Source organism: Octopus bimaculoides, chromosome 7 (genome assembly GCF_046866305.1).
Source record: "Octopus bimaculoides isolate indiv1 chromosome 7, ASM4686630v1, whole genome shotgun sequence".
Classification (NCBI taxonomy): Eukaryota; Metazoa; Mollusca; class Cephalopoda; order Octopoda; family Octopodidae; genus Octopus; species Octopus bimaculoides.
Window position 1 is genome coordinate 83,677,733 of NC_142934.1, and position 14,147 is coordinate 83,691,879.

Below are 14,147 nucleotides of genomic sequence, written 5' to 3' on the forward strand. Positions count from 1 at the left end.
GCCTTTCATCCTTTCGAGGTAGATAAATTAAGTACCAGTTGTGTACTGGGATTGATCTAATCGACTGGCCCCGCTTCCCAAAAATTTCGGACCTTGTGCCTAGAGAAGAAAAAAATATATTTGTTTCTGTGCTTGTATATTTTTCCCAAACATAAATCCATAAAAAAACTGAAGGACCACTGCAATAAGTGCGTGAATCTGAGGGTGGAATATGTTGAATAATTATCATAATTAACTGATCCTCCTGTATTTTCTTTTACCCAAGGCTAGGAACTCTTCGGCACCCCCCTCAAATATGTATGCCTGTGTGTGTTTGTCTGCATCACAGCTTGACAACAAGTGTTAGTTTGTTTAAGACTTTCTTCATAAATTAGAAGTCTGGCAAAAGAGACAAGCAAAATAAGCAGTAGAGCAGATATAAATAAATAAATAAATGAATAAATGTATAAATAAATGAAAATAAATGAATAAATATAATAAATAAATGAATGAATTGCTAAAATTGTTGATTTGTTTGACTAAATCTTTTGAGGAAGCACCCCAGCATATCGGCAATTCAGCGACTGAAACAAGTCTTAAGATAAAAAAAAAAGGATAAAGATAAGTGTGTAAGTAAGACATAGAGGCAGGGGGAGGGAGAGAGAAAGCGGGGAGGAAGTTTCCTTGAGGAATGCTTTGATTAGTGACATCACATTAAAAGCTAGTTGGATCCAGAGGCAGAAGACAATCTAGAGAACAATCTAGAGAAATATCAAAAGATTCCTATGCCAATTTTATGTTATAGACCTCGTACTTCTAACGTTTGCAGTACAAATATATTATGTTCTCTTCTTAAAACCATTGTTATTCTCCAATGTACCACAAAAGAACAACAATTGTTCATCATTATGGTGCTGAATAAACTTCCCTTTCATTTTATTCAACCAAAAATTGCATACAGTTACACACATATACGAGGGGGTGCTGAAAAGTTCCTGGCTTTAAAGGTATCACGAAAGGTATGGTCAGAGGCCCAACCTTTTGTGTTATTTCATAGGGCTTAGAAAAACTGAAGGACTACTGCAATAAGTGTGTGAATCTGAGAGGGGAATATGTTGGATAAAATCATAACTGATCCTGCTGGATTTTCTTTTACCCAAAGCCAAAAACTTTTCAGCACACCCTTGTACCCTCATGTATGTATGTATACACACACACACACACACAAACACACACACACACACACACACACACATTTATATGAGTGAGTGTTGTAAAGTCCCTGGCTTTAAGGGTATCATGAAAGGCCTGGCTGGAGGCCCAACCTTCTGTGTTCTTTTACAGGGCTTAGAAAGATTGAAGGACCACTGAAATAAGTGTGTGAATTTGGGACCTCAAGGACCTGCAAGTCCTTTTTTAGATTTAAAGGATGATGAACAAAACAAGATGCTCTCCGTAACAACCTTGCTACTGAGCAAAGTTAACTGTAAATTAAAAAGATAAAAAGAACACACACGCACACACACGTGTGCGTGCATACATACATACATACATAGTCACACACACACACAAATACATGCGCATATATATATAGACATATATGCATACACTCATGAATAAATATACACATGCATACATGAATACATACAAACATTCATACCCACATGGATACATACATGACACATACATGTCACATGCATACATGCACACCTCCCTCCCTCCCTCCCTACCTACTTGCCTACCTACCTACATACATACATACATACACTTTTGGCTCGGGAGGTTTGTTAACCAAGTTGTGTACACATATCTACACACTGACATATGTAAGCGCACACATACACACACACAAGCAAATATGAACACAGACACACAGAAACTAACACACGCATACTTACAGAGACACAGACACACACCCATACATACTCACATACTACCCCCTCCCCTCTCACTAATATCATTTTCCTTCTTGTGAAATTCAAAACATGCCCTCTAGAAACATTCATATCATCATATAAGACTTCCATATTTTATCCTTTTCAATTTTTTATCTGTGATATAACTTTATATGTTTTGAATTAATAATTACTGAAATACCTTTTAAACATAAAACTAGCTGCAGTGCAGGTTTTTACAATTTATCCTCAATATTTTTTGAGATATATCTTCATTTTTTCCAAGGAGAATGCAATCTAGTTTTATCAACTTTTTACTTTCATTTCTGGGGAAAGAAGATGGAATCTGAAAGAAAATTTGTGGTACAATTGAATCAGGTGATGCTGATCTTCTACAGATGAAGTAGTTCAAGATTGAGACAAATGGAGATTTGTGGATTGCAGATCTGTCTGTATAATACCAATGGAAGAGAAATATATTAACATATAGGTGCAGGTTTTGGCTGTGTGGTAAGAAGTCTGCTTCCCAACCAGATGGTTCAGGTTCGATCCCACTGCATGTCAGCATGGTCAACTTGGGCAAGTGTTTTTTACTACAGCCTCAAGTTGACCAAAGCTTTGTGAGTGGATTTGGCAGATGGAAACTGAAAGAAGCCTGTCGTGTATATCATCATCATCATCATCGTTTAACGTCCGCTTTCCATGCTAGCATGGGTTGGACGATTTGACTGAGGACTGGTGCAACCGGATGGCTACACCAGGCTCCAATCTAATTTATATATATATATATATATGCATATGTATATGTATGTGTATATATATATATATATATATATATATATATATGCATATGTATATGCATGTATATATATATATATATGCATATGTATATGCATGTATATATATATATATATATATATATATATATATATATATATATATGAATAGATGTATGTATATATTATCATCATCATCATCAAAATTGAGACAAATGGAGATTCGTGGATTGCAAATACTTGGAAAGCCTGATGCCAGCCTCCACATGCCGAAACTTGGGATTGAACCATGACATTTGGATCTTCAGTCAAATGCTCTCCCAACTGAGCTATTTCAACTGGCTTATATGTATATATAATGGGCTTCTTTTAATTTACCCTTCCCAAATTGACCTACAGCGTTCAGGGTGGGAAATCCAGATGTAAACTATGTGCTTGTGTTTATGTAATATTATAGGGTGGCAACATTAATGTAGAATGTGACATCTGAGAGCTGTTGATGTTGCATGAAATGTGTGACAGTGTTGGTTATTGATTTTGTATTGACACTTGTGTTATTTTATTGGGTGATAATAATTTATTATTTTACCATTTTAATTACCTTCGTGTCATTCTCATCATCATTACCTTTGCTGTTGTTGTTGTTATTGTTGTTTAAGTTCAAGTAAGCTCCTACTGGGCTGAATTACAATCACAGGCATTCTATCTATGACAAATCTGTCTTTTAGTATATCCAGAGCATTGTCCAGTTTGTCCTTCCTTTCCTATAAAAGTAGAGAGAATTTGGCTGCTGTCTCTAGCAGGTTGAACAACTCCATTAGTTCATTGTTATAATCGTTATGCCGTTGCTATTGATGGTGATGGTGGTGGTGCTGGTGGTGGTGAAGGTGTTGGCGATGGTGGTGCTGGCAGTGATAACAATGACGGAAAAGAAGATTTGTAGAAATAATTTACTCTTTTGCCCCTTCATTTGGATCTATTGTTGTCTGTGTGTCCTTTTGTTATTCTGATTAGTGCTCCTATAATACATCTGAAAAGTGCAACCTAACACACACACACACACACACACACACACACACACACACACACACATATATATATATATACATATCAAATTTAATATGTACTGCTCTGTATCTTAGAGTGTGTGTCTTCTTTCAGATTTATATTTTTTAGAGAGGTTGTATATATATATATATATATATATATATATATGTGTGTGTGTGTGTGTGTGTGTGTGTGTGTGTGTGTGTGTGTGTGTGTGCGCGTGTGTGTGTGTGAAGGTGCATGGCTTAGTGGTTAAGGTGTTGCACTCACAATTGCGAGATTGTGGGTTCGACTCCTAGACTGGGCGTTGCGTTGTGTTCTTGAGCAAAGCACTTCATTTTCATGTTGCTCTGCAATCATTTCGACATCTGACATATGGTACCTGTTGCATCTGTACAGGTAATGTTGATCTGATGGAGTGAGTGAGTTTATGTGTACACAAACATTTGATCACTATAAACAAATTGTTTGGTAAGAAATTGTCGAACCCTCATACGTCGTCTAATGACAGGAGAGTCCATTACTATATATGTATATATGTATATATGTATATATATATATATATATATATATATATATATATATATATATATATATATATATATATACACACACACACACATACATATATACACATGCACACATATGTAACATATGGTATAATTATAAACAGACCAAATTTTAGTTGTATATATATATATATATATATATATATATATATATATATATATATATATATATACACATATGTACATGTATACATATATGTAAAACAGAGATAAACCTCTATGTCAATATGTTACTGGTCATTGAGTGCTTTTTCAGATTGTTTTTGTTATTGTGTTGAAATATTTGACACATTGCAGAAAACTCCCAATGCTGTCATTGTGGTTTATTATATTAATCAAAAGAGGAGTTTTTTGTCGCTAAATAGCAATGTGTTTTTTAACAGAGTATTTTTCTGATATGGCAGTAAATGCATAAAGAAATGCAAATAAATTGAACACGGTATGTATTAATAGCTTTTTGTTTCTTGTTGTTTAAAGTGGATTTCTTGAATTGAATATATACTTGTTACAAATGTATTGTTATTGTTGTTATGTAACACTACAAAGAAATAAATATGCAGTGTAAAATGAAGAACTAATTCCTTTTGTGGTTTTTCTTTTTTGTCAATTAGATTCTTTGTGAAAGGACAAAATATAAACATATCGGAAATAAGACCTACCAACTTCCTTCTAAAATATCTAAAACATACGTGGATCAATAAATATTTATTTATTTTTATTAAATGGAAATATGAATGGTTATTTATTGTTGTTTCTTAAGCATTATTCCTCCCTATAGAAATTCACACATAGACTAAGTGCAATCAAAGCGAACCTCTCAAGGTTATATTGATGGAAATATAATTAAATGACTTCTCAATTGATAAAGAACAACCACACTAAAATTCTTAAGTTTGTACATTATTCAAATAATTAGAATATAAATTAGGTGTTCAGCAGAGATTTTCTTTGCAAACAGAAGAGATATACAATTGATTTTAGTTAAGTTACGCTTATAACAACGAAATATTTGACACCACCTAACATGTATTGATGTATATTAAATATCAAGCTTTTCTGATTACTAGATAATATTCTAATAATATAACACTTATTTCCTGTTCATTTGGTGATATATTTTATTGGTGCACAGTTTTAAACATCAAACATACACTAATCATACAATGGCAAATCAATACATTTCTTTATAATTAGAGCCTCACCAACCCAAATCTTTCAGATATTTGAACATAAGACTACATTGTAGCAGTTGCTTCCCCCTTGTGTACCAATCTCCATAAATTACAGTCCAACCTTGACCTTCCCACTGCAAAACATATGCTATTCTATTCTTCTCTGTGATACAAATCTCTCGACTTCTGTCAATAACCTACAATGATGTCCAGTCTATATTTTATATTTTACTTTCCTTAAGAAGTGCCTTGTGGAGGCACATGGCCTAGTGATTAGAGCAGCAGACTCGTGGTCGAGGGATTGTGGGTTCGAATCTCAGACCAGGTGATGCGTGTGTTTATGAGTGAAACGCCAAAGCTCTCTGTGGCTCCGGCAGAAGGTAATGGCAAACTTCTGCTGACTCTTTTGCCACAACTTACTCTCACTCTTTCCTCCTGCATCTTGCAGCTCATCTGTGATGGACCGATGTCCCATCCAGTGAGGGAACCTATACGCCAATGAAACCAGGAAACGAGCCCTTATGAGCCAGGCATGGCTTGAGAAGGAACAAACAACAACAAGAAGTACCTTATCATTTATCTTTTACTTGTTTCAATCATAGGATTCTGGTCGTGCTGGGGCACTGCCTCAAAGGGCTAAGCAAATTGGCCCCAGGACTTGCCAGTACCGCCTGACTGGCCCTCGTGCCAGTGGCACGTAAAAGCACCCACTACACTCTCGGAGTGGTTGGCGTTAGGAAGGGCATCCAGCTGTAGAAACTCTGCCAGATCAGATTGGAGCCTGGTGCAGCCATCTGGTTCGCCAGTCCTCAGTCAAATCGTCCAACCCATGCCAGCATGGAAAGCGGACATTAAACGATGATGATGATGATGATTACTAAGCTCCTAGATATAGTTTAATATGACACATTAGTTCTTGGGTGCCCTTATCAGAACCTGAATGTTAGCAGCAGAGTGGATCCTGTTAAAGGTATCCAAAAACCAGATTAAGGAATTAAAGAAAGTCCCTGAAAAAATATCATGGCGTGTCCTTGGTCATCTGACTAAGCTATCAAAAAAGCTACCTTGATTCTATCAGTTCTGGTATTTCTCAGATCTGGTTCTTGCTTGGCTTCACACTTCCCGATTTCTTTCTGCATATTAACAAGTCTCTCACTGTCATAACCTAACAACAAACTTCCTCTGTATATCTGACATTATCTTTCTGTCATTATTAATATCCTTTCAACATGTAAGCAAGACATCTTATACACTCATGTACTATTTCTATCAACAGGTAAGTTGAAAACAGTTTCCAGTGAAGATATGAAAACCTTATCTTTTTTAATAACACAAAAATACACTCAGCTACACAATAGAACTCCACAGTTTTACGCTACAAACTTTACATCGTTTATTCCTCCCAATCTCTGATGTTCTTTCATAGTAACAAGTTATTTATAATGTATCTAGAACTGCATTCCAAATGCTAGGTTTCCCCTTCAGAGACAGAAACTACAAAAGATTTAAGCAGTTACTGAACCTAATCAAAGCACAGCTGCATCCCACATTAACAGAACTGCTTACATGTCAGGGACACCGATACTCTTAAACACATGCAAAATACAAACAGTCTGACCTTCACTCGCTAGAAGCTATGACTGCCAGTCTTCCTTCTCTTTCTCTTTTATCATTGTCTGAGACAAGCTAATAAAATTAAACTGTTGGTGCTGCTCAGTGACCTTAGACTAACTAATAAAAATGTCAGTCTACAGATCTCAACTCATATATATGCATGTGTATGTGTGAGTGTGTGTATGTGTGTGTTTGTGTGTGAGTGTGGGTGTGTGTATGTGATTGTATGCATGCGTGTGATTGTGTGTGTATGTGTGTGTGTGCATGTGTGTGCTTGTCGTGTAGAAGTTAACTGACTATAATGTCAATATACATTAAATTCATTTTGCTAGAATATTTTTTGGAGAATTTGGTATTATTGACTTCATCTATCGGATTACTATTTTCTATGAAAGATTTTGATAAGTTAAATTCACTGTCTGTCATCATGTGACCATTCTAACATGATATTTATCTGTACAATATTTACATATATACAAACATGTCAGAAGTAAATAGACACCCCATAAAACATTGTTTTGTGTTTATTATAGCTTATAAAGGTTTATATTTTTTATTAATTGACATTTTGATGTTTCAGGTTCTATATGTGACTGTTTACTCATGTCACATACAATAGAAGCCTTGGAACTGTCTGAATTTCAAAGAGGCCATATTGTGGATCAATCTGAAGGTGGACATAGTCAGTGTAAAATTGCAGAAAACCTTGGGATCCCACTTTCTACAGTTAACAAAGTGATTGTGCAATTCACCAGAGAGGGGATAGAGTCCACATCACCTTGCTCAGTTTGACCAGGGCTCTCTGACAAGACCCTTCTCTTTGTTAAGAGAAGTGTGGAGGACAATCCTCGTTGCAAGGCATCTGACATAGCAGAGTACGTTGATGTCAGTCCCAGAACACTTGTCAGGTATCTGCATTAATTTGGGTCACTATGACAGAGCAGCAAGAAGGAAGCCACTTCTTTGACCAGCCAATGTCAAGCGGAGAAAAGACTGGGGCCAGTGAGATGGTGGAGAGGCCACTAACATTTTGGGACACTGTCACATTCTCCAATGAGTCCAGATTTGCTGTATTTTCTGACAGCGATCAAGTGTGGGTCTGGAGACTCTGTGATCAAGAATTTGACATGAAAAGATTGCAACCAACAATGAAACATGGCAGCTATTCTGTGATGGTCTGGGGAGCAATTTGGAGCAATAGTCAGAGCTGGTGGAGTGTGAGGGAAACATAAATTCAGATAAATGTGTGACCATATTGTAGAAAGGACTCCTTCCAATCTTCTCCAGTGGTGAAATGATTAAAGAAGATTCTTTATTTATGGAAGATGGGGCTCTTTGTCACATGGCTAAAATGACCCAAGATTTGTTGGATGAGAATGGCATTAAAAAGCTTCCATGGCCAAGCCAGTCTCCAGATATGGACCCTACTGAATAGCTCTGGGGCATAATGGACAGGACACTTCATAAAAAGAACAAGAAAGCATCTTCAAAGCTAGATCTTTTAAGATTACTGTATGAAACTTGGCAATAAATTTCCCAAGAGAATATTCATCATCTGATCAGTAACAAGGATTCTTGCATTGTAAAATGCAAAGGGCATGTCTATTAAATATCAATATCAAATATTCACATTATAAAAATTAATAAATAATTTAAATGTATAATTTTAGATTTAAATAAATTGTAACGATTATAAGGGTGTCTATATATATATATATATATATATATATATATATATATATATATATATATATATATATGCATACATATATATATTTAACATGTCTTTCATGCTATCATGGGTTAGATAGTATGATAGCAGTTGGCTAGCCATATGTCTGTACTAAGCTTCGATGACTGCTTTCGCATAGTTCATATAGCTGTGTGTGTGCATGTATTCTTTCTTTCTTTTACTTGTTTCAGTCATTTGACTGAGGCCATGCTGGAGCACCGCCATAAAGGATTTTCGTCGAAGAAATCGAACCCAGGACTTATTCTTTGTAAGCCTAGTACTTATTCTATCGGTCTATTTAGCCAAACAGCTAAGTTACAGTTACGTAAACACTCTAGCATCGGTTGTCAAGTGATGATGGTGGGTAGAAAAAGAGACACACATAAATAGATATATATATATATATATATATATACATATATATATATATATGCAACAGGATTCTTTCAGTTTCCATCTACCAAATCCACTAGCAATACTTTGGTCGGCCCACAGCTATAGTGGAAGTCACTTGCTCAAGGTGCAATGAAGTGGGACTGAACCTAAAACTAAGTGATTGCAAAGCAAGTTTCTTAACCACAAAGCCACGTCTGCACCTAGAATTTGAATAAAAATTCAATCTGTTCTCAATAAAGTACATTGTTTCAGACACAAGAGAGTACAAAACCTTGAAATAAGAGAAAATTCTTCATCCAGATATAAGCTTATTTAGTTTTAAAATCCTCATGACATCATTATTTTTGGAAAGAATTGGGAAGTTCTTTTCTATATAGGTGCAGGGATGGTTGTGTGGGAAGAAGCTTTCTTCCCAATGAAATGGTCCTGAGTTCAGTCCCTCTGCAAGGCACCTTAGGCAAGTGTCTTCTATTATAGCCATGGACTGACCAAAGTCCTGTGAGTCGGTCTAGTTGACAGAAACTGAAAGAAAACTGATGTGTGTATGTATTTATCATCATTATCATCATTTAACGTTTGTTGTCCATGCTGGTATGGGTTGGTGGTTTGACCAGGGCTGGCAAGTTGAAAGGCTGCACCAGACTCCAGTCTGATTTGGCATGGTTACTATGGCTGGATGCCCTTCCTAACGCCATATATATATATATATATATATATATATATATATATATATATATACACACACACAAACATACATACATACATGTGTGTGTGTGCATGTGTGTATGTGTCTCAGTCTTAGGTTGTTTACACCCCTGTAACTTATCAGTTTATCAAAAGGGAGCTGATATAATAATTACCACCTTAAAAAAAAAAAAGCAAGTACCAGGGTTGATTCATTTGACTAGAAATTCTTCAGGGTGGTGCCCCAGCATGGCCACAGTCTAATAACTGAAACAAGTAAACAAGCTGAACAAAGATATGTTCTACCGTTTATGAAGAGAATGTCATCCTTAACACAATCCATTGCATTATTGTTGTCACATTTAAAAAAAAAAATCCCTTTACCATTATTTCATTTTCCATGCATTTGTCATCCATCTGTACACCTGAAGATATGTTGCTGTTTTCTTTTGCAAAAGCTTTTGCATTTCAAAAAGTGATAACACCCTGATGTATGACATCTAAAATCTTTCAAATTATTATAACCTGCAATCTTCTTTGCTTTAAAAACGATCAGACTCATAGAAACAAAAGCTCCTTGCTTTCTTTGATCTGCAACCCAATCATAAAACTAATTTTCAAGATCCTGCAATTTTGCTTTTCTTCCTTCAGAAATTACTTTTATCACCTTAAATTATTTTCAATTCTTCTTCATGATTGCGTCAAGAATGAATTATTTTCTCCATTAGTGGAGGCCAGAATACCCTTTTGCTGCTCATTTTCCTTGATCTTTTGCATTATTTATCACATTCAATTTGAACTTAGATGTGTATGACAGTTTTTTACTTTAGATACCATAAAGGGTGTCAAAAATCTGATGGAAAACAATGTAGTTAAGCCTAAAAGTAAATTCTTTTGTACCTCACTTAACAGCTGTAACTGTATCCATTTATTCTTTTATTCTTTTATGCTTCATCCCTAAGGTTGTGGCCATGCTGAAGCTTTGCTAACATCTTTTATCCATAATCCTTCCATTTTGTTTTTGTTGCTTATCTTGTTATGGTTTTACAAATTAGTAATGTTAATAGCAACAGTTTTTAGAATATATCAATATAAAATTAAATAAAAGTTTGATAAAGCTATAACATGCGATATTAATTAGAAGGGATGTTTCCTTGATGTTTCTTGACAATAACTTTCCTTAAATCTCAAGAATTTTTCTTAGGATTCTTGCAGAATACAGGATGGCACTTTTCTGCAGGTGACAATGTGAGTCTAAATTCCAATACCATGCAGTCTCTTAGGTAGCATTTTGGGTATTGTGCCAAGTGCACCAATTATCATAGAAACAATAGCCATCTTTGTCTTCCACAAACTCGTCAACTCTCTGGTGAGGTCCCAATATTTCTCTCGTATTAAAATTTCTTTGGCATTCTTTTCTACTCTAGGCACAGGCCTAAATTTTTGGGGGGAGGGGGGGGGGGGCAGTCGATTAGATCAACCCCAGTAGGCAACTGGTACTTAATTTATTGACCCCCAAAAGGATGAAAGGCAAAGTTGACCTTGACAGAATTTGAACTCAGAATGTAGCAGCAGACAAAATATCGCTAGGCATTTCACCTGTCAGTTCACCGCCTTGATAATAATAATAATAATAATAATAATAATAATAATAATAATAATAATAATAATAATAATAATACCGAATAGAGATTTGATTAAGCAAACTGAAATGGAAGGATACAAATATCTTGGTGTACTAGAGTGCAATGAGATAATGGAAAATGAAATGAAAGAGCAACTGAGGATGGAGTATTTCTGAAGACTGAGGTTGGTATTGCGTTCAAAACTGACTGGATGGAAAAAAATCCAAGCAGTTAATATGTGGGTGATAGCATTACTTCAGTATGGAGCAGGAATTATAAAATGGCAACAGAGAGAAATGAAGAAAATGGATACCAAAACTAGAAAAATTTAACAATACATGAAGCCTTCCATCTTAAGAGTGACACTGGTAGGCAGTACTTGTCCAGAAGAAAGGATGGGAGAGGTTTGATCAGTTGCCAGGACTGTATCGTAGCAGGGGAAAACATCCTAGGGTGGTATATAAAAGATGCTGTGGAGCCACTGCTGAAACACATGAAGAAGGTTGGCATCATCAAAATTGAAAATTGTGTAACTCTAAAGAAAAATTTAAACAAGGAATGGACAAATAAAAAGAAAAAGCATGGAAGGAAAAAGAAATGTATGGTCAGTTTGCAAGAAATGCAAACGCCAAGACAGATACAGAGGACCGGTGGCTATGGATGAGGAGGAGTGATCTGGAGATAGAGACAGAAGCCCTCATATGCGCAGCTCAGGAACAAGCATTAAGGACCAATTAAATGAAGTGCAGAATAGACAACACCACTGATAGTGACAAATGCAGAATGTGTGTTGAGAGGGGTGAAACGGTATGGCACATCGTTAGCGAATGTCCAAAATTGGCACAATGCAAATACAAATGACACCATGCATGCATGTATGTATGTATGTATGTATGTATGTATGTATGTATGTATGTATGTATGTATGAGTTTGTGCCTGCTTGTTTTGTCATTGCATGGTAGGTGTAAATGCTATACAGGTGGTATCACTCATTTTCTATCTTCTATGGAAACTTCTCTGGCCATGGGGAAGCTATTACACAGGTGAGGGTTGACAATAAGAAAGATATCCAGTTATAGAAAATCTGCCCCAATGAATTCTTGTTTCCCCTGTGCAAGCATGGAATTTGGTAAAGTGGATGTTAAAATGACAATGACAACAGCAATGAAGCTGATCAGGAGGATGATGGTGATGTGAATAACACTGATGATGGTGGTGGTGGTGATGATGATGATGAGAATAATGATGATGATGGTGGTGGTAATGATGGTGGTGATGGTGATGATGTGTTGCTGATGGTGTTGATGATGGTGATGGTGATCATAGTGTTGATGATGTTGATAGTGATGATGATGATGAGGAGGAGGGAAGGAGGATGGATGGTGATGATGATTGTGATCATGATAAAAATGGTAGTGGTGGTGGTGGTGGTGGTGATGGTGTTGTTGTTGTTGGCAGTGGAGGTGGCGGTAGCAGTGGTGATAACGGTGGTAATGATGATGATGATGATGATGATGATGATGAACCGTTTTCACTTACATTGATAATGCTCATGGGAAAATCATGAATATCACACTTCCTCTTCAGTAGAATAACAGCCATGTTTATATTACACAACATCTATGTTTCCAATGGACAAATAAGAACTTACCCACAGTTAATGACAAAGATAATTAATACAGCTTTTAAAAATATTTGTTATAGTTTACATTACTTTATTGCTTTTAAAATACGTTGTTGAGTTAATTAATTATAATTGTAAACCTGCCTTAAGCCAATTATACATCACTGTGAAAATAAACTACTAGTCATTAACTTGAGAAATATTAAATAAGATTTCTATCTCTCCACTTACCTGTCTATCTGTCTATCTGTCTGTCAATCTGTCCATGCTGATCTATCTGTCTGTCTGTTTCTCTCTCTCTCTCTCTCTCTCTCTCTCTCTCTCTCTCTCTCTCTCTCTCTCTCTCTCTCTCTCTCTCTCTATCTATCTATCTATCTATCTATTTATCTATTTAGCTAGCAAGCTATCTGTCAATCTGTCTATGGGGATCTATCACTATATCTGTCTATCTGTCTGTCCATCCATTCATCCATCCATCCATTCATCCATCCATCCATCCATCCATCTAGCTAGCTAGCAAGCTATCTGTCTGTCAGTCTGTTTATGGGGATCTATCACTATATCTATCTATCTATCTATCTATCTATCTATTTGTTTCAGTCATTTGACTGCGGCTATGCTGGAGCACCACCTCTAGTCAAACACAATGATGCTAGGACTTATTCTTTGTAAGCCCAGTACTTATTCTATCAGTCTGTTTTGCTGAACCGCTGAGTTACACACCTACACCATAAACACACCTGCACCGGTTGTCAAGCAATGGTGGGATAACATAACAAACACAGACACACAAATACATATATACATACATGTATACACACACACACACACACACACACACACACACACACACATATATATATATATATATACATGATGAGCTTCTTTCAGTTTCCGTCTACCAAATCCACTCACAAGGCTCTGGTCAGCCCGAGGCTATAGCAGAAGAGAAGATATCATGCAGTTGGACTGAACCCGGCTTTGGAATAGCTTTTACAACTGGAAGCCCTTCCAAGTGCCAACCACTTTACAG

At 36.1% G+C, this 14,147-nt stretch overlaps 1 long non-coding RNA gene across 1 annotated transcript in view; it reads left to right on the plus strand.

Annotated features, from left to right (window-relative positions):
• The first annotated feature begins 4,568 nt into the window (after positions 1-4,568).
• The window catches only part of LOC128248310 (uncharacterized), a 44,251-nt gene continuing 34,672 nt past the window's right edge, over positions 4,569-14,147 (plus strand). The window contains exon 1 of the long non-coding RNA XR_008264543.2: positions 4,569-4,705. This is a non-coding gene — a long non-coding RNA (uncharacterized LOC128248310). The remainder of the gene's footprint in view (positions 4,706-14,147) is intronic.